Source organism: Heterodontus francisci, unplaced genomic scaffold (assembly GCF_036365525.1).
Source record: "Heterodontus francisci isolate sHetFra1 unplaced genomic scaffold, sHetFra1.hap1 HAP1_SCAFFOLD_1205, whole genome shotgun sequence".
Lineage (NCBI taxonomy): Eukaryota > Metazoa > Chordata > Chondrichthyes > Heterodontiformes > Heterodontidae > Heterodontus > Heterodontus francisci.
In genome coordinates this window covers 11,376-31,032 of record NW_027140882.1, presented here as the reverse complement: position 1 = coordinate 31,032, position 19,657 = coordinate 11,376, and the positions used below count along the sequence as shown (strand labels likewise).

At 44.9% G+C, this 19,657-nt stretch overlaps 1 non-coding gene across 1 annotated transcript; it reads left to right on the top strand.

Annotated features, from left to right (window-relative positions):
• Positions 1-10,176: 10,176 nt before the first annotated feature.
• On the top strand, positions 10,177-10,250 carry trnas-aga (transfer RNA serine (anticodon AGA)). The gene has a single exon. It is a non-coding gene; the product is annotated as a tRNA-Ser (tRNA).
• Positions 10,251-19,657: the final 9,407 nt, after the last annotated feature.

Below are 19,657 nucleotides of genomic sequence, written 5' to 3'. Positions count from 1 at the left end.
CCTCTCATAAAGTGTGACGTAGGAGTGAAGAACGAGCGGCCAAGAGGAGGGAAGTGGCATGGCCTAGAGCTAATGGCTGGAGTGGGGGTTGGGGGGCTGGGAGCGAGTGGCAGGAGAGCTGGGTGACGCGAGCGGGGAACAATCATCCAGGGGAGCAGCGAGGTGGAGAGCGAGCAGTTGAGGAGAAGAAGCGTCGAGGCCGAGGGGGGAGAGCTCCAACCTCAAAGTCTCCCATTCAGCCGCTTCCTTCAGCTGAGTGAGAGGCTGGATACCCGATGACGCTTTAGCGTGAATGTGCGAAGATGGACCATGGGCGGATATGCGATGATGTTGGTGCTGAGCCATGACATCATCCTGTGCATGTGCCACTTAATCCTGGCAAGATGTAGCTGTGCCTATGTGCAGCTTGGCGCTCTCCGATGATGTCAGCGGGCCGCTCCGTTGACAGGAATCACATTGTGTCAGCAGTGCCCACATCCCATGAAAGAATAAAAAAGAGATTTACCACAATGGTAGCAGGGTGAGGGATTTCAGTTATGTGGAGAGATTGGAGAAGCTGGGGTTGTTCTCCTTGCAGCAGAGAAAATTCAGCAAAGATTTGACACATTTGTTCAAAATCATGGAGGTTTTCAATAGTTTAAATAAGGAGAAACTGTTTGCAGTGGTAAAAGGGTCAGTAAGCAGAGGACACAGATATCAGGTGATTGGCAAAAGAACCAGAGGTGACATGAAGAACCATTTTTTACACAGTAATGTGTTGTGATAAAGAAAGAAAAGACTTGCATTTATATAGCACCTTTCCTGACCACTGGATATATCAAAGCACTTTGTGGACAATGAAATACTTTTGAAGTGTAATCACTGTTGTAATGTCAGAAATGCAGCAGCTAATACCCACAAACAGCAATGTGATAATGACCAACTGATCTGATTGAGGGACAAATATTGATCACAACACCAGGGAGAATTGCTCTTCACTTGTTTGAAATTGCAGCATGGGATCTTTTACATTCACCCAAACATGCAGACCAGGTCTTGGTTTAACATCACACCTGAAAGGCAGCACCTTCAACACCCTCAGTGCTGTACTGGAGTGTCAGCTGTGAAATCTGAACCCAGAAGCTTGTGATTTCGAGGTGAGTGTGACCAACTGAGCCACAGCTTTTACCTGAGTCTCAATCCTTCTACCAACAGTTTCTCTCTATCGGGTCTGTCACGACCCCTCATGATTGTGAACACCTCTAACAAATCTCCTCTCGAAGGAGAACAACCCCAGCTTCTCCAATCTATCCACATAACTGAAATGCTAACCACATGTTGCAGAAAGGAATTTTTCCTCATGTTCCTTCTGGTTTTGTGAGTCACTTTAAATCTGTAACCTTCGGTTATTGACCGTTCAGCAGTTAGAAACAGTTCCTCAGTATTTACTCCACCTCAAACCTTCAAGGAAACTCTGCAAAGTAACTGAAAATCAAGTTGTCAGAAGTGGGATTTAAACACATGCCTCCAGTGAAAGCTGCAACCTGAACAGAGAAGCTGAAACCGCTCAGTCACCTCAACTGTTCAGACCTTTTTGACCTCGTCATCACTTCTGTACTTTGAAAGGTTCACTCAGTTCAGGAACTTGTTCAATGTGACTGGAATGCTCAGTGATTGGGATATTAACTCCCCCTGGGTTTCCTGAGCTTGTTCTCGGTATATGGGGATGTTTGTCCTGGGCCGTGGAATCTTGCATCCCTGTAATGGACATTAACCCACTGATTGAATCTGTATTCACTGCTTTCCGCTTGTGCTGGGTAATTGCAGAGCGTGGGGCTGGAATGTTGCTGCTTGTCCCGGCCTCACTCACTCTGGGAAAGAGTGAATAATTGATGCGTCTGTTTCTGTATCTGAAATGTGACTTCGATCTGCTGTTATTAACCGAGGCAGCACTGCAGAAGGATACGTTAATAATCTCTCATTAATCAACTGCAAACAGTCAGAATGTGTAACTTTGAGCAGCGCTTTCTGCACCGTCAGGGCTGGAAAATTGAGGCAGGGAGAGACACTGTCAGTATCTGAGTGTGCACAGCACTGTGCAGAGAAAGAGCCAATATACCGGGGCTGAGACACAGTGCATCTTTTCACATTTAATCACAATAATATCCACAGTCAGGAGCTGAAAATGATGAAAAACCGAATAGCAAGAGCAAAAATAAGAAAACTAAGTAATTCTAGGTTAGCTGATGAGTTTTCTCTGTGTTACCTGGTAGTCTACTGTTTTATATTCAATGCTCTCTCCACTGTGGCCAGGGAATGATTTCTTCTCAAGGGCTGAATATTAACAAAACTTCTTGGAATTTAAAATCTTTCAAAATTAATTCCATGGAGCTAATGGGGAAAAGTCAAATAACTGCATCAATTGATGGAGAACTGGTTGGTGATGACGTGGATGTGTCTGCAGTGTGCAGGACCAGACTGTTTCTATAGATTCACAATGAATGTTCCACCCTTTATTTATAACAGTAAAACTGATCGTGGACAATGGCTATTCTGGTTGCAGCAACCTGAAGATTTAACTCATTGACACCCTGCTTTAGGGGAATCTAGAAAGAACAACACCCAGCTCTGTCAGTTAGTGTGCTTGTTTGTTAACCCACAATTTGTTGGTTCAAGCACTTAAAAGGATGAGGCTTTATTAACTTAAACTCTTCTACATCTGCTGTATTACTCTTGCTGTTGATTCTTCAAAGATAAGGTTAATCAAGTCTTTCTTTGTGAAATCTATGCTGACTGTGCTTTATTATATTTTCATTTTCATATGGATTTTCTACTTTTGGGGATTATTGTCTTTTTTATTGATTTTATTTTTATTTATTGCATTTATTGCCCATCCCTAATTCCCTCGAGAAGGTGGTGGTGAGCTGCCTTCTTGAACCACTACAGTCGATGTGTTGCTGTTAGGAAGGGAGTTCCAGGATTTTGACCCAGCCACAGTGAAGGAACGGTGATATAGTTTCAATTCCAGGATGGTGTGTGGCAAAAAGGGGAAATTGCAGGTGGTGGTGTTCCCATGCATCTGCTGCCCTTGTCCTTCTATGTGATAGAAGTCACGGGTTTGGAAGGTGCTGTGTAAGGAGGCTTGCTGCGTTGCTGCAGTGCATCTTGTGGATGGTGCACGCTGTGTGTTGGTGATAGAGAGAGTGAATATAGTGAATGAGGCGCCAATCAAGTGGGCTGCTTTGTCCTGGATGATGTTGAGCTTCTTAAGTGTTGTTGGAGCTGCACCTATCCAGGCAATGGAGAGTATTGCATCACACTCCTGACTTGTGCCTTGTAGATAGGGGACAGGCTTTGGGGAGTCAGGAGGTGAGTTACTTGCCGCAGGATTCCTAGTGTCTGACCTGCTCTTGTAGCCATGATATTTATATGGCTACTGCAATTCATTTTCTGGTCAATGGTAACCCCCAGGATGTTGATCGTGGGGGATTCAGCAATCGCAATGCTGTTGAATGTCAAGGGGAGAGGGTTAGATTCTCTCTTGTTTCAGAAGGTCATTGCCTGGGACTTGCGTGACTCGAATGTGAAATATCCTTCTTGTCGGGTATTGTATTGTACTGCACAGTGACAACACTTGGAAAGTCCTTCATTGGCTGTAAAAGGCTTCACAAAGTCCTGTGGTCGTGAAATGCATGTGTTGCTTTTTCCATTGTTATCAATGTCATTTTGATCAAAAGATAGGTTTCGTGAGCACAAAGTTTAAATCAATGTTGATTCAAATAATGTAAAAGCATCTATATTCTTGCACTATACTTAATAATCACCATCTTCCTTTCCTTGCAGAGGACAATGTTTTTGACCCTGAAATTGATTCCACAATCTCAGTCCCTCAGACAATTTCAGCCCAGTTCTGATGAAAGATCACAGATCTGAAACGTTAACTCTGTTTCTCTCTCCACAGATGCTGTCAGACCTGCTGAGTATTTCCAGCATTTTCAAGAGTCTCGATTTAATGAATAGGAAACTTGTTTCAGATCAGATTGGGAGACAGTGTGAAACCACTCCATTGTACTCATGTCTGAGATTCTGAGGACAGTTGGCTGTTAGTGGAAGACATCATTAATTAAATGTACCGAGCAACAGCTAAGACCAATTATTATTTTACAAGGTGGTGTGATGGCCATCCAGGGGTTAAAAGTAGGGATTTTGTCAGGTTTCAGTGTGCAGGAACACGAGAAGACCTCAGGGGTAAAGGCTCAGATCATCGACCAAGATCTCCACCTGATGAGGGATCTAGACTGGACAAAGAGGACCGTGACACTCTGAGACCAAGCTCGACCAGTCCACACACCTGCTGGAGCTGTGAAGTTATATTCCCCAAGTTTGTTCAAGATCATTTTACTTCCAATTATTAAGTACTATTTTACTCTCAATAAAAGTTCTGGACTTATTAATCAAGTATCCTGTTGCTTTAATTGGTTAAAGTCAGCCCAAAGAGATTGTCCACAATAGACTTTCCAGAACTGAAAGATAAGTCTGCAAGGATTGCTAATTTTACAGCCCTGTTTAAAAAGAGAGATAAACCCAGGAACTACAGACGAGATCGTCTAATGTCAGTGGTGGGGAAACTTTTAGAGACAATTATCCAGGAGAAAATTAACTGGCACTTGGTCGAACATGGGCTAATAAATGACAGCCAGAACAGATTGGTTAACAGAAGATTGTGTATGAATTAATTAATGAATTAATTTATTTGATGAAGTTTCACAGAGAGTTGACCAGGGTGGTGGGGTTGATGGTGTGTGTCTGCACTTCAAAATTGTGTTTGAAAAAGTACCATAAAATAGACTTGTTAACAAAATTTGAGCAGATGGGATTAAAGAGGCAGTGGCAGCGTGGATACAAGATTAGCTGAGAGACGGAAAGCATAAAGTAGGGTGATTCAGAATGGAGGGACTAATACAGTAATGTCACTGTTGTTGCAGTGTGTGCAGTGTCTGACCCTGAGCTGTCCAAGGGATGGGGCTGTTTGTGATTTTCCTGTGGGGTGTATTATCATCAGGGTATCTCTCTGAGCTGTCCCAGGGATGGGGCAGTGTGTGATATCCTTGTGCATGTCATGCAGGCCCACTGGCGTGTGGTTCCATCCTGATGCCAAAGAACAGAGCCCCATCTATGGGCAAAAAGTCTCACTTCCCTGTGGGTGTCTTGAGAGAGAAGAAGGCTTAGGGAGTAAACCTGGACAGTAAATCCGGAGTGGAGTCCCGTAGGCGGTTACCTGTTACTTATCAGGTAGTTTTCCAGCAACTCCGAGAGCAGAGCTGGTACCAAACAGTACTGTTTTTTTCCTTTCCTTTGGACAATACTGGCAATGCTGAGAGGGGGTCCTGATGCTCAGTGTCTCCATACTATTTGCCCAGGCCTGTGCCCTGGAGAGGACACTCCAGCTTCGTGGTTAAACATTAGCAAAACATGGGAAGAAACAGTTACCGATTATAAGCTCTCACTCAATTGGTGTAGAGTATGAGCACCAGGGGTTACTTTTGACAGTGGGAGAGATCATCGCGTCTCATTGGAGAACTACCACCTACTCCAAGCTGTGCAGCCCCCAGTCAGTTAGGTGCTGTCCTGCCACGACCTACTTGCTTCAATGGGTGCTTGCAGCTTAGAGGGATATCTCTCAACTGGCGGATTGATAATCTATGCACCAGGCAAGACAAACTCAGCAAAGAAGACACCAGTGCTTCGCATCACAAACTGGAATGTAAGGACCATGTGTCCTGGCCTTACTGACAACCTTCTGCAGGTTGATGACACACACCAGACAGCTGTGATTGACAAGGAACTCACAAGGCTCAATGTGGACATTGCTGTGCTGCAAGAAACTAGACTCATTCAAAGTGGATCCCTCAAAGAGAAACACTACATCTTCATCAGGCAGGGGAAAGCCCAAGAGGCAACTCGTGAGCATGGAGTGGGTCTCACAGTAAAAAACACGCTACTTGCAATGAGTGAGCCCCCCACAGTTGGCTCAGAGAGACTTCTTACCCTTCACTTGTCAACAAGCGCGGGCCCAGTTAATCTCATGTGCATCTATGTCCCGACACTCACCTCCACCCCAGATGTCAAGGATCAATTCTATGAGACACTTGACACTGCCATCAGTAGAATTCCCAGCACCGAGGGACTGTATCTTCTCGGGGATTTCAACGCAAGCTTGGGTACTGACTACAGCTTGGCCAATGAGCATAGGGCACCAGGGGATTAGCAAGATGAACAAAAATGGACAGAGATTTCTGGAGCTATGCTGTCACCATGGACTCTGTGTGACGAACAGCTACTTCCAGGTCAAGCTGTGCCACAAGGTGTCCTGGAGACGTCCGAGATCATGCCACTGGCATCAGCTAGACCTTATCATCACCAGACGTACCACCCTCAGCAGTATCCTCATCACACGCAGCTATCACAGCGCTGACTGTGACACTGACCACTCCCTGGTGTGTAACAAGGTCAGGCTTCAGCCAAGGAAGCTTCATCCATACAAGAAGAAAGGTCGTTCTCGGATCAACACTAGCCGAACCACTGACCCAGAAAGGACCCAGGAGTTCCTCAACATCCTCGATCAGGCTATTTCAGAAAACACCCAAGGCCTCAGTGCAGTGTCAAAGTGGAATCATCTGCACGCCACCATCTATAACTCTGCACTCACTGTGTATGGGAAAAGAGATGGGAGGAATGCTGACTGGTTTGAGGCTTATTGGACTGAAATTGAGTCAGTTACTGCATCTAAGAAGAGAGCCCTCATGAACTACAAACAAGTCCCCAGCAAACAAACTCTAGATGCTCTCAGAGCTGCCAGAAACAAGTCTCTGCAGACTGCTCAGCACTGCACCAATCAATACTGGTTAAAACTCTGCAACAGCATCCAATCTGCCGCTGAATCTGGGGGATGCTAGAGGGACACATGAAGGAATTCAACACACCAAGGTTCCTTAGACAGCACCTTCCATACCCGCAGCCTCTACCAACTATAAGGACAAGGGCAGCAAATTCATGGGAACACCACCACCTGCAAGTTCCCCTCCAAGCCACACACTATCGTGACTTGGAACTATATCGCCTTTCCTTCACTGTTGATGGGTCAAAATCCTGGAACCCCCTTCCTAACAGCACTGTGGGTGTACCTACCTCACACAGACTGCAGCGGTTCAAGAAGGCAGCTCACCACCACCTTCTCAAGGGAAATGAGGGATGGGCAATAAATGCTGGCTTAGCCAGTGATGACCACATCACATGAATGAATAAAAAAAATTATGAAAGCAACGGGCCCAGCAGTAACTAAATCAGCACCTTTGAAGACAAAGACAGGGACGATCATCACTGAACCTAACAAGCAGATGGAAAGGTGAGTGGAGCATTACCTTGAACTCTACATAACGGAGAACATTGTCATTGAAGTAGCTCTCAGCACCATTCCAGACTTCCCTGTCGTGGAGGAGTTGGACAGTGACCCCACCAGAGTAGAGGTCAACAAGGCCATTGACCGTCTTGCCAGTGGTAAAGCCCTGGGAAATGATGGTACTCCACCTGGAATCATCAAAAGTGGAAAAGCAGCTCTGCTGCAGCATCTCCATGAACTTCTGTGTCTCTGTTGGAAGGGGAGATCTGCGCCTCTAAACATGCGTGATGCAAACATTGTCACCTTGTACAACAATAAGGGGGAATCGCAGTGACTGCAGCAATTACCGAGGCATCTGCTTGCTAAGTATTGTGGGGAAGGTCTTTGCTCACATTGCTCTGACCAGATTGCAGACCCTGACATCACACATCTATCCTGAGTCTCAGTGCAGCTTCAGAGCTGGTAGATCGACAGTCGACATGATTTTCTCACTTCGGCAGTTACAGGAGAAGTACTGTGAACAGTACAGAACACTCTACATTGTCTTTATAGACATCACCAAGGCCTTCGATCTTGTTAGCAGAGACAGACTCTTCAAACTGCTGTGGAAACTAGGCTGCCCTCCTGAACTCTTGGGCGTCATCTCTTCTTTCCACGAGAACATGCACAGTTCCGTCAGTTACAATGGAGCAACATCAGACACTTTCACGATCAGCAGTGGGGTAAAACAGGGCTGTGTCCTGGTGCAAACTGTCTTCAGAACGTAGGAGGAGGCAGTTTCACCTGTCGAGCCTGATCTGTCATTCAATTACATCCTTGCTGATCATCTACCTCAACACCACTTTCCCGCGCTCTCCCCATATCCCTTGATGTCATGAGTATCAATATTTCTATCAATTTCTGTCCTGAACATGCTCAATGATTGAACTTTCACAAACCCCTGAGGTAGAGAATTCCAAAGATTCACCACCCTCTGAGTGAAGAAATTCCACCCTATCTCAGTTTTAAATGGCCTTTTAAATGAAACTTTAAGGAATACAAGCCCAGTTTCCTCATAAGACAATCCCACCATCCCAGGGATTAGTCTGGTGACCCTCCGTTGCACTCCCTCTGTGGCAAGTATATCCTTCCTTCGATAAGGAAACCAAAACTGTACACAATACTCCAGCACAATCTCACCAAGGCTCTATGCAATTGCAGCAAGACATCTTTATTCCTGTACTCATGACCCCTCGTGTTAAGGCCAACATACCATTTGCCTTCCTAATTGATTGCTGCACCTGCATGCGAGCTTTTAGTGTCTCATGAACAAGGACACCCAGGTCCCTTTGGACATCAGCACTTCCCAACCTCTCACCATTTAAGAAATATTCTGTCTTTCTGTTTATTCTACCAAAGTGGATAACTTCACACTTATTCACATTATATTCCATCTGTCATTTCATTCACTTATCCTGTCCAAGTCCCCTGGAAGCCTCCTTGTAACCTCCTTACAGCTCGCATCCTTTACAATTGGCATATTCTTCTCCATGCTGCTATTTTAAACTTTCAGTGACTCAGATGGGGGTGTCCACCTGCATACCAGAGCTGATGACAAGCTGTTCATCTTGGCAAGACTGCGCACCAAGACCAAAATGAGTCAGTTCTTGGTCTGTGAGTTGCTCTTTGCTGATGACGCTGTGCTGACATCCCATAATGAAGTTCATTAACAGCAGCTTGTATATCGGTTCTCCCTGGCCTGCAAGGAGTTTGGACTGACGATCAGCATCAGGAAGATCAAAGTTATGGGCCAGGACGAGAGACTCCACCTTCCATCAACATCGACAGGCTCACTTTGGAGGTTGTCAACAGCTTCACATACCTTGGATCAACAATCACCAGCAATCTGTCCCTTGATACTGAAATCAGCACCAGGATTGTCAATGCTGCAGCTGTCATGTCAAAGTTGAGAAGACAAGTGTGAACCGACAGCAAACTGATCGAAAATATAAAGCTCTGCGTGTACCAGGCTTGTGTTCTCAGCACCCTCCTTTATAGTAGAGAAGCATCAACAACTTATACAAGCCAAGAAAAGCAGCTGAACAGCTTCCACCTCCACTGTCTCAGATGGATATTGGGCATCTCCTGGCAGGACAGAGTGCCGAATGCAGAAGTACACCAGCGTGCAGGGATCCGCAGCATGTTTGCCCTCTTGAGTCAGCGGTGACTCTGTTGACTGAGTCATGTGTGCTGAATGGATGACGGTCGCTTTGCCAAAGACACGCTCCATGGTGAGCTTGCTATCAGCACGAGACCAACAGGTCACCCACATCTGTGATACAAGGACATCTGCAAAGCGAGATCTCAAGCTGACTGGGATTGGAGTCAATGCATGGGAAGTCCTTCCTGCTGACTGGAATTCCTGGAGAAAAGCATTCAGGAAGACCATGGGAAAAGCAGAGGACAAAAGAAATGACCAGATGGTGGGAAAGAGAGCTCAGAGGAAGGAAAAATTATCAGTCGACCTCGGGCCAATGATATTCATCTGTCCCAGCTGCGGAAGGGATTGTCACTCACGAGTCATCCTCCACAGCCACAACAAACGATGTTTCACACAGAAGTGACGTACACCCCGGGTGTAGCCCATCGTCTTCCGAGACAGACGGTTGCCTATTACAATTACAACTACAGCAACAACGACAAGAGCGAGTCAGAGGCTGGGAAGACTGCCGTGACGAACTCAGCTCTTGACTCGCCAAAGCCTGCCCACTATCTACAAGGCCTTCCTCTGATTTCAATTGTTCACACATTTGCGATCTGGCTCTGTAGCTCAGTTGGTTAAAGCACCTGTCTAGAAAACAGGAGATCCTGGGTTCAACTCCCAGCAAAGCCTTATTTCACAGTTGCAACATGCTTGAAAAGTTTCATTATCAACACTGACATCTGTGTCTTGTGAACTTTAATTCAAAATACTTGATGAATTTCAATCACATAAAAAAACAGCCTTTGTGAAGGATATGAGTTTGGAATGGCTGTTTCTCCTTGGACAGAATTTCTTTGCTAATACATCAAAGTTAACTTCTTTGACATAAATTTGTTCACAGTTCCATTCAACCTGGAAAACAGCTTGATATTAATCTCACTGAAGGAGGGTGTTTGTGTCATTATGTGTTGCTTTTAACCGAGACTGGGACATGACGCAAGTGGGAGGGTTTATCTGAGGTTTGGAATATTTGTCAGTCAGGAACAAGAAAAATCAAAGGAACCAAATAAGAAAACCTAAGTCTCATGTGGTTCCCGAGAAACGGTGAGAAGATATTAAACTTTGTTGTATTTAATACAACTGTGTGAACTTTGATCTTTGCGGCCTTTTATAAACAGTATTTGAAGGGTCTCAGTAAAAATGTTCAGTGTTGATGAGAGTGGGGTCTGGGTGAGCAGCTGCTTCATGTGACAGGGTCAGGACTGGATGCAGGAAGTCCTCTGACAGTCTCTCTCTGATGGGTTGAGTTGATTTTCAACTGGCAGCTGTTGCTGTTTTGATAATTCAAGTTCCCTCCACCGATTTTTTGGGCAGACAGTGCAGTATGAGGATGTAAAGGGTTAATGCTGAAGACAGTGGGATTAACCCCTCCCACAATCAGAGTGATGATGTAACAGTCACATGAGATGAGGTTTGGGAGGAGAGAGCAGCACCAAGGATGCTAGTTTCGGAGGCTTGATGAGTGTGTATATAGTATTGTGTAAATTAGAAAAGAGCTCTTAGTTCTTTCAGCAGGAAATGTGTCCAGAAAATATCGCGAAACTCACAATTTCATTATTCAGGAGTTGGAACACAGGGATATTAACTCCAAGTGACAGTAGTGGTTTCATTTAACAAAAGAAAAGGAGAGAATTATATTGCTCATTGATTGAAATCCCCCAGTGAGGAGACAGTTAAACAGGTGATCTGTTGGGGCATCCTTCGATCCAAGGTTTCGGCAGCATTTAATCTCCCTTTTTGGTGAAATTCTCTGTTTTTTGCATCTTTGTTTAATCCAGCTTTTATGGACCAGTGAAAAAACTGAAAAAAGTGAACAGATCCATCCTTTCTTTTCTTCCTTCTTCCCATCAGTTTCTCTTTTCTGCCCCAATTTAATCTGCTGTTTCATCCATTCCAATCATAATTCAACATTCCAATCGAATCTATTTGTTATTCCACAGTGTCTCTCCATGTGTTTTATTCTGTTGTATTCTCTCACAGTCTGTTTGATGATCAATTTTACATCTCACTCTCTGTTCTGGTGAAGATCAGAAGCAGTGTTATCTGTTTGCAACACCCGACAAGTCGGCCTGAGGCTGTGTCTCATCGATAATGTGGAGTTAGGAACATAGGAACATAGGAGCAGGAGTCGGCCATTCAGCACATCGAGCCTGCCCCACCATTCAATATGATCATGGCTGATCATCCACTTCAATGCCCTTTTCCCCACACTTTCCTCATATTCCCTTATGTCATTTGTATTTAGAAATCTGTCAATCTCTGCTTTAAACATCCTCAATGACTGAGCTTCCACAGCCCTCTGGGGTACAGAATTCCAAAGATTCACAACCCTCTGAGTAACATTTCTCCTCAAAACTGTCCGAAGTGGCATGCCCCTTATTTTGAAATTGCGTCCCCTGGTTCTCGACTCCCCAACCAGGGGAAACATCTTAGCTGCATCTACCCTGACTGTCCTTTAAATATTTTGTAGGTTTCAATGAGATCACCTCTCATTCTTCAAAACTCCAGAGAACACAGCCCCAGTTTCCCCAATCTCTCTTCGTAGGACAGTCCCACCATCCCAGGAACAAGTCTGATGAACCTTCTTTGCACTCTATCTATGGCAATAATATCCTTCCTAAGGCAAGGGGACCAAAACTGCACACAGTACTCCAAGTGCAGTCTAACCAAGGTTCTATACATTTGAAGCAAGAATTCACTACTCCTGTACTCAAATCCTCTTGTGATAAAGGCTAACATACTATTAGCCTTCCTAATTGCTTGCTGCACCTGAATGTTAGCTGTCAGTGACTTATTGCCATGGATACCAGGTCACCCTAATACTCTATACCTCAGTTAATAAAGGAAAGGATTCCATTTACCTGCTGAACCAGCTTATTGACCTGCACTGCTACTTCAGGGATCTGTGGACATTCACTCCAACGTCCCTCACTTCCTCTACACCGTTCAGTGTTCTCCCATTAATTGTGTATTCCTTTGCCTTTTTTGACGCCTGCTCTCGCTGTTCCCTGCTCTCCGAGTGAACTCTTGCTCCCTCTCTCTCCTGGGCTCTTTCTGCTCCACTCTGCTCTTACTGTTTCCCGCTCTCTTAATGTATCAATATTTATTTGCCTTGTGTTTAATTTAAAATATGGATTAACTGTATTTTACAGTTGTAGGTTTTATTTGGTAGTCCTCTACAAGTTGTGGATTGGTATTCAATATTAAGCTCTGTGAAAACGATTGTGAATGAAAATATAACTTTCAATCTTATACATGGGCTGGTCTGCAAGCTCCAAGCCCTTCATTTTGTCGTAATGGCTTGATACTGTATCTTTCAGTCTTAATCTCTGTGGGATTTTTGAACTGGTATGTAATGCATAACTTGGTCTAATGTTCTGATGTACATTATTGGGATTCATAGGATCATAGGAAATAGGGGCATTAGGCCATTCAGCCCATCGAGCCTGCTCCAACATTCAAACAGATCGTGACTGATCATCTACCTCTCCGCCATTTTTCCCTGCCATCTCCATATCCCTTGATCTTGTTAGTATTTAGAAATCTATCGATTTCTGTCTTGAATATGTTCAATGATTGATCTTCCACAGCCCACTGGGATAAAGAATTCCACAGATTTTTCACCCTCTGAGTAAAGAAATTCCTGCTCATCTCAGTCTGCCCTTATTCTGAGACTGTGTCTCCTTGTTCTAGATTCACTAGACAGAGGAAACATCCTATCCATATCTACCCTGTGACACCCTGTAAGAACTTTGTCTGTTTCAATGAGATCACCTCTCATTCTTCAAAACTCTAGAGAATTTAGGCCCAGTTTCTGCAGTCTCTCATCATAAGACAATCCCACCATCCAAGGGGATGAGACCGGTGAATCTCTGTTGCACTCCCTCTGTGACAAGTCTATCCTTCCTTCGATAAGGAAACCAAAATTGTACAGAATACTCCAGGTGCGGTCTCATCTAGACTTCATACATCTTTACTCATGTACTCAAATACGCTTTCAATGAAGCCAACATACCATTTGCCTTCCGAATTGCTTACTGCACCTGCATACTAGCTTTTCGTGTCTCATGAACAAGGACACCCAGGTGCCTTTGGACATCGACACTTCTCAACCTCTCACCATTTAAGAAATACTCTGTCTTTCTGTTTATTTGACCAAAGTGGAGAACTTCACACTTATTCACATTATATTCCATCTGCCATGTTCTTGCCCATTCATTTAACCTGTCCAACCCCCCTTGAAGCCTCCTTGCATTCATTCTGTACCTTTCAATTCTGTAAATTTTGTCTGTTCTATTTCAGATTTTATATTTAAAATGTGACCATGGTGACCGAGTTTATTTAGATCTGATAGTGAGTTTGTTTTTGGACTGTGATTGATGTATCAACCTGTCAGCTGTACTGAATTGGAGTGAAATAGAAACAACTTCTGTCTCTCCTGCTGTTGTTTGACTGTTGGATTGAAAATGTGTCTCTCTTGACTTTGGGATCAGTGTCTGTCTGACTACTTATTTTGTTTGCTCCAGTGGAACTGATGAGCTGGCAGTATCTCTGTGCTTTGGGAGTGATCCTGTACCGACTGTGTGTTGGAACGAGATCACTGCACTTTTCCTTGTGTCCAAGAATCACCACATCTATTCAGGTTCCGTCATGTATTTTCCTGCAGGAATGAAAGAACTGGTGAGGTAGAAGATACAAAAGCGATCAATGTAATCGTCCCAATAATAATCATTATGAACAATCACAAAATGAAAACCAAGAACACAAACAGTGTCAGTGTCTGACTCCACTGCAGTACTGCAGTATTCAGCTTCTGTTTACCAGGTGTTTGCAGTGGTTTTACAACAGGTTTGTGACATTCAGAAACAACACAAGCCCTGCACTGCTCAATGACTGGGACTGTCCGATAGAGCAGTGACCTTTCCACAGTCACATTTCTATTTCAACGGAAAACAAGCAGCCACTATTTAAAATGTGCCTTTCACACTTCTCACCTGGTGTCTGCAATAAATGCTCTTTGTCTAACTGTCCACATCGTTATTTTGCGGCTATTTTTCCCCCACTGTTCACAATCCAACAAACAGTGAGAGACTGGAACTAAAGCAGGAAAATTCCCTCTCCTTTGGGTGGTGAAATTGTCAGTGATTTTCAATAGTTATTTCTTCCCATTGTGTCTCCCTGAGCCTGTACAGACACTGTCCGAGAATGAACTCTCCCTTCCCCGTGTCCCCGGCTCACTCCATGTTCCGGGAGCAGCTCCTGCTCCACAGTGTCTGTTACAAACAGTCCCCGACTCCCCCTCAACTTCCCACCACTCAATGCTAATCTCTGAGCACATCTGCGGACACGCTACCAAAGCAGTGGCTGCTGGAAGTAGATGCTGTTTGTTCCCTTCCCCCGGGCCCGGGAAGTCTCCATTAGCAGCTGATTTAAAGCATCTTCCCCTGATTGAGTGAATGGCCTCACAGACTGGGTTGGGGAAAGGCTGCGCATGCGCTCCACTCCTTATTGTGACGTCCCACTGGGGCGGGGCTGCATCGCGCGTGCGCGGATCTCTGCAGCAATTCAGCATTCAAACATCAATGGGAACTTTCCCCATTTCACCCTCATCAAAGTCCCAAAGAAAGTGAAGAGGGGCTTGGACTGGAGGGAGGGAGGGGCGGGGTAGGGGGAACCTAGAACCCAGAAAGCTGCCCACTTGCCCCATTTAGATGCTCAATTTGCGGTCATTCCCTGCAGGGGGTTTGTTATTATTGAGCCCCTCCTGGTAAAACAATCCGATAGAAAGAGGGGAGAAAGGAGGGAGCCGGTGTGTTTGCTGGGACCTTGCAGAATTCATTTCAGCAGCAAAAGTCCCGGGTTATATTAACCCGAGTGAAACACGCTCTCAGTGAGAGGAAAAGCGAACGGCCCTTTTCATCTTTTCATTGGAAACAAAGTAGAGCCGGAAGTGCGGCGAGCAGAGCAGACACACAAGCTCAATGACAGGAGAGCTCGGCCGTCCCTGAGTTTCAGCTCCCAGCTCTTACATTTCCTCATCCACACTGTCTTTACTGTGGATGTTCAGGGGTTCCTTGTCGGATCTGAGGACTGTATCCATTAAACATTCTGAGTCAGGAGATCCACACACTCTGTTTCCAAGATTTATGGGCAGGAATGTTTCAAAACTTTGTCTATTAAATCATTGTATTATTCACAGAACTAATGAGGCAATCAGTTCATTATTCAGGCCTTGAACTTGTTTTGGGTCGACCGAAAACTGAAAGCTTCAGCACCTTTCCACTTCTTCACTAATATAACTGATTTTTTTGATGAAGTAACAGAAAAGGTTGATGAAGGGAAAGCAATGGATGTTGTCTATATGGATTTTAAGAAAGCGTTTGACAGACTACCACATAAAAGGCTGGGTAACAAAACTGAGGCTCCTGGAATAGGAGGGTCAGTATCTGCTTGGATTAAAAAATGGATGAAATATCAAGAAAAGCGAGTTGTGGTATTTGGTTGTTTTTCAGAATGGAAGATGGTGAACAGTGATGTCCACAAGGGTCAGTGTCAGGACCACCATATATAGAAATGACTTGAATATTGGAATCACAGAATCACAGAATTGTTACTGCCCAGAAGGAGGCCATTTGGCCCATCGTGTCTGCACTGACTCTCCAAATGAGCAATTCACCTGATGTCACTTCCCCGTCTTCTCCCCATAATCCTGCACATTCTTCCTTTTCAGATAACAGTCTAATTCCCCTTTGAATGCTTCAATTGAACCTGCCTCCATCACATTCTCAGGCAGTTCATACTTTAACCACTCGCTGTGTGAAAAAGTTTTTCCTCATGTCGCTTTTGCTTCTTTTATCAATTACTTTAAATCTGTGCCCTCTCGTTCTCGATCCTTTCACAAGTGGGAACAGTTTCTCCCTATCCACTCTGTCCACACCCCTCATCATTTTGAATACCACTATGAAATCTCCTCTTCGCCTTCTTTTCTCCAAGGAAAACAGTCCTAACTTCTCCAATCTATCTTCATAACTGAAGTTCCTCATCCCTGGAACCATTCTCATGAATCTTTTCCATAATCTCTCCAATGCCTTCACATCTTTCCTAAAGTGTGGCACCCAGAACTGGATGCAGTACTTCAGCTGATGCTAGTGTCTTATACAAGTTCAACATGACCTCCTTGTTCTTGTACTCTATGCCTCTATTACTAAAGCCGAGGATACTGTATGCTTTATTAACCACTCTCTCAACCAATGACATATAACCCCAGGTCCCACTGCTCCTGCACCCCCTTTAGAATTGTACCCTTTATTCTACATTGTCACTCCATGTTCTTCCTACCAAAATGAATCAATTCACATTTCTCTGCATTGAACTTCACCTGTCATCTGTCCTCCCATTCCACCAACTTGTCTATGTCCTTTTGAAGTTCTACACTATCATCCTTACGGTTCACAATGCTTCCAATTTTCGTATCATCCATAAACTTTGAAATTCTGCCCTGTACACCAAGGTCTAGGTCATTAATATATATCAGGAAAGGCAAGGGTCCCAACACTGACTCCTGGGGAACTCCACTGCAAACCTTCCTCTAGCCCGAAGAACATCCATTGCTCACTACTCTTTGTTTCCTGTCACTCAGCCAATTCCATATCCATGTTACTACTGTCCCTTTTATTCCATGAGTTATAACTTTGTTCACAAGTCTGTTGTGTTGCACTGTATCAAACTCCTTTTGAAAGTCAATAAAAGCAAAATACTGCAGATGCTAGAAATCTGAAATGTAAACAAAAAGTGCTGGAAATGCTCAGCAGGTCTGGCAGCATCTGTGGAGAGAGAAGCAGAGTTAAAGTTTCAGGTCAGTGACCTTTCAGATGCTGTCATACCTTTTGAAAGTCCATGTACACCACATCAACAGCATTGCCCTCATCATCCCTCTCTGTTACCTCATCAAAAAACTCCAGCAGGACAGTTAAACATGACTTTCCCTTAAGAAATCCATGCTGTCTTTCCTGAATTAACCCACATTTGTCCATGGGACTATTAATTTTGTCCCGAATTATTCTTTCGAGAAGTTTTCCCACCACCGAAATTGAAATGACTGGGGAGTGAGATGAGGTGAGTTGCTTTAGCAGAGAGCCAGCACGGGTTCGACAGGCCGAATGACCTCCTACTGTGCTTTAGCCATTCTCTGATTGTATGATTCTAGCGACAACTGTTGGTGGAGAGGCAATGATGCAGGAATGGGTTGACAGAAAGGGGAAAGTCTGGGCTGGTGTGTGTTTGCAGCATTTGCAGCTTGTGTTCGGGTTTGTGAATCAAGGTGATTTGGAAGCTGTGTTCCAAATTGAAGTGTTTATTGGAAGCAAGAAGTTGATGTCAATGAAGAATAAAACGTGTTAAGATGAAGTGTGGTGTGATTGAGGATAGCAGTAAATATAGTGTTGGTGAATTATTTGTGTTCATAAACATCCACTGCACCCTCTGCTGCAGGCTGCTGTTTATATCCAGCTGTGTATTAGTGCTGTGTGTTAACTAGATAAATGTTTGTTTCAACGCTGTTTATAAAGCAATAGCATTGCACTCAAACAGTCCCAGACATAGCAACACACGGAGAAAAGCAAAATACTGCAGATGCTGGAAATCTGAAACATAAACAGAAAATGCTTGAAATCGTCAGCAGGTCTGGCAGCATCTGTGGAGAAAGAAACAAAGTTAATGTGAGCTAAGGAAACAGACCTGAACTGTTAACTGTTTCTCTCTGCACAGATGCTGCCAGACCGACTGAGGATTTCCAGCATTTTCTGTTTTTATTACAGCAACACGTTTGATCAGCAGTAGCGGTGATAGTGCGAGCCAGGGGGCAGCTGGGAAGGTAAGTTTCACTATAAAGTACTTACCTGGCGATTCGGCGGACGCGGACACGGGGACTGCTGGGTAAGTGAACGTATATATTCGGGCAGTGGCTAAACCCGAAACACTACACGTGTAGTGTCTCCCACCCATCCTCCTCCTCCAACCAAAAAAAAGGACTCTTGTGTGGAGGGTTTGGTAAGGTAAGGTTTTCCTTTATATATTTTTATTCTCTGTTGTCAATTTAGAGCAGAGGGGATGGAAGCTAGGGCAGTTGCATGCTCCTCTTGCAGGATGTGGGAGGTAAGGGTCACCACTTGTGTCCCTGCTGACTTCACCTGCGAGAAGTGCACCCAACTCCAGCTCCTCACAGAGCGCGTTAGGGAACTGGAGCTGGAGCTGGATGAACTTCGGATCATGCGGGAGGCAGAGGGGATGATAGAGAGCAGTTATAGGGAAGTACTGACACCTAAGTCACAGGATAAAGGTAGCTGGGTGACCATCAGGGGAGGGAAAGGGAATAGGCGCACAGTGCAGGGATCCCCTGTGGCCGTTCCCCTCAATAATAAGTATACCGTTTTGGATACGGTCCAGGGGGGAAGCTACCTGGGAAAGCCACAGCGGCCAGGTCTCTCCCACTGAGCCTGGCTCTGCGGCTCAGAAGGGAAGGGTGGAGAATAGGAGAGCGATAGTAATAGGAGATTCAATGGTTAGAGGAACAGACAGGAGGTACTGTGGTCGCGAACGAGACTCCCGGATGGCATGTTGCCTCCTGGGTGCCAGGGTCAGGGATGTCTCAGATCGAGTCTACAGGATTCTTAAGGGGGAGGGGGAGCAGCCAGAAGTCGTGGTCCATATCGGTACCAATGACATAGCTAGGAAATGGGATGAGGACCTGTAAAGCGAATATAGGAGTTAGGTTGGAAGCTAAAAGGCAGGACGAGCAGAGTAGTAATCTCAGGATTGATACCGGTGCCACGTGCTCGTGAGGCTAGAAACAGAGAGCGAGTGCAGCTGAACACGTGGCTACAGAGCTGGTGTAGCAGGGAGGGCTTCAGTTATGTGGATCATTGGGATACCTTCTGGGGAAGATGGGACCTGTACAAGAAGGACGGGTTGCATCTGAACTGGAGGGGCACCAATATCCTGGGCGGGAGGTTTGCTAGAGCTCTTCGGGAGGGTTTAAA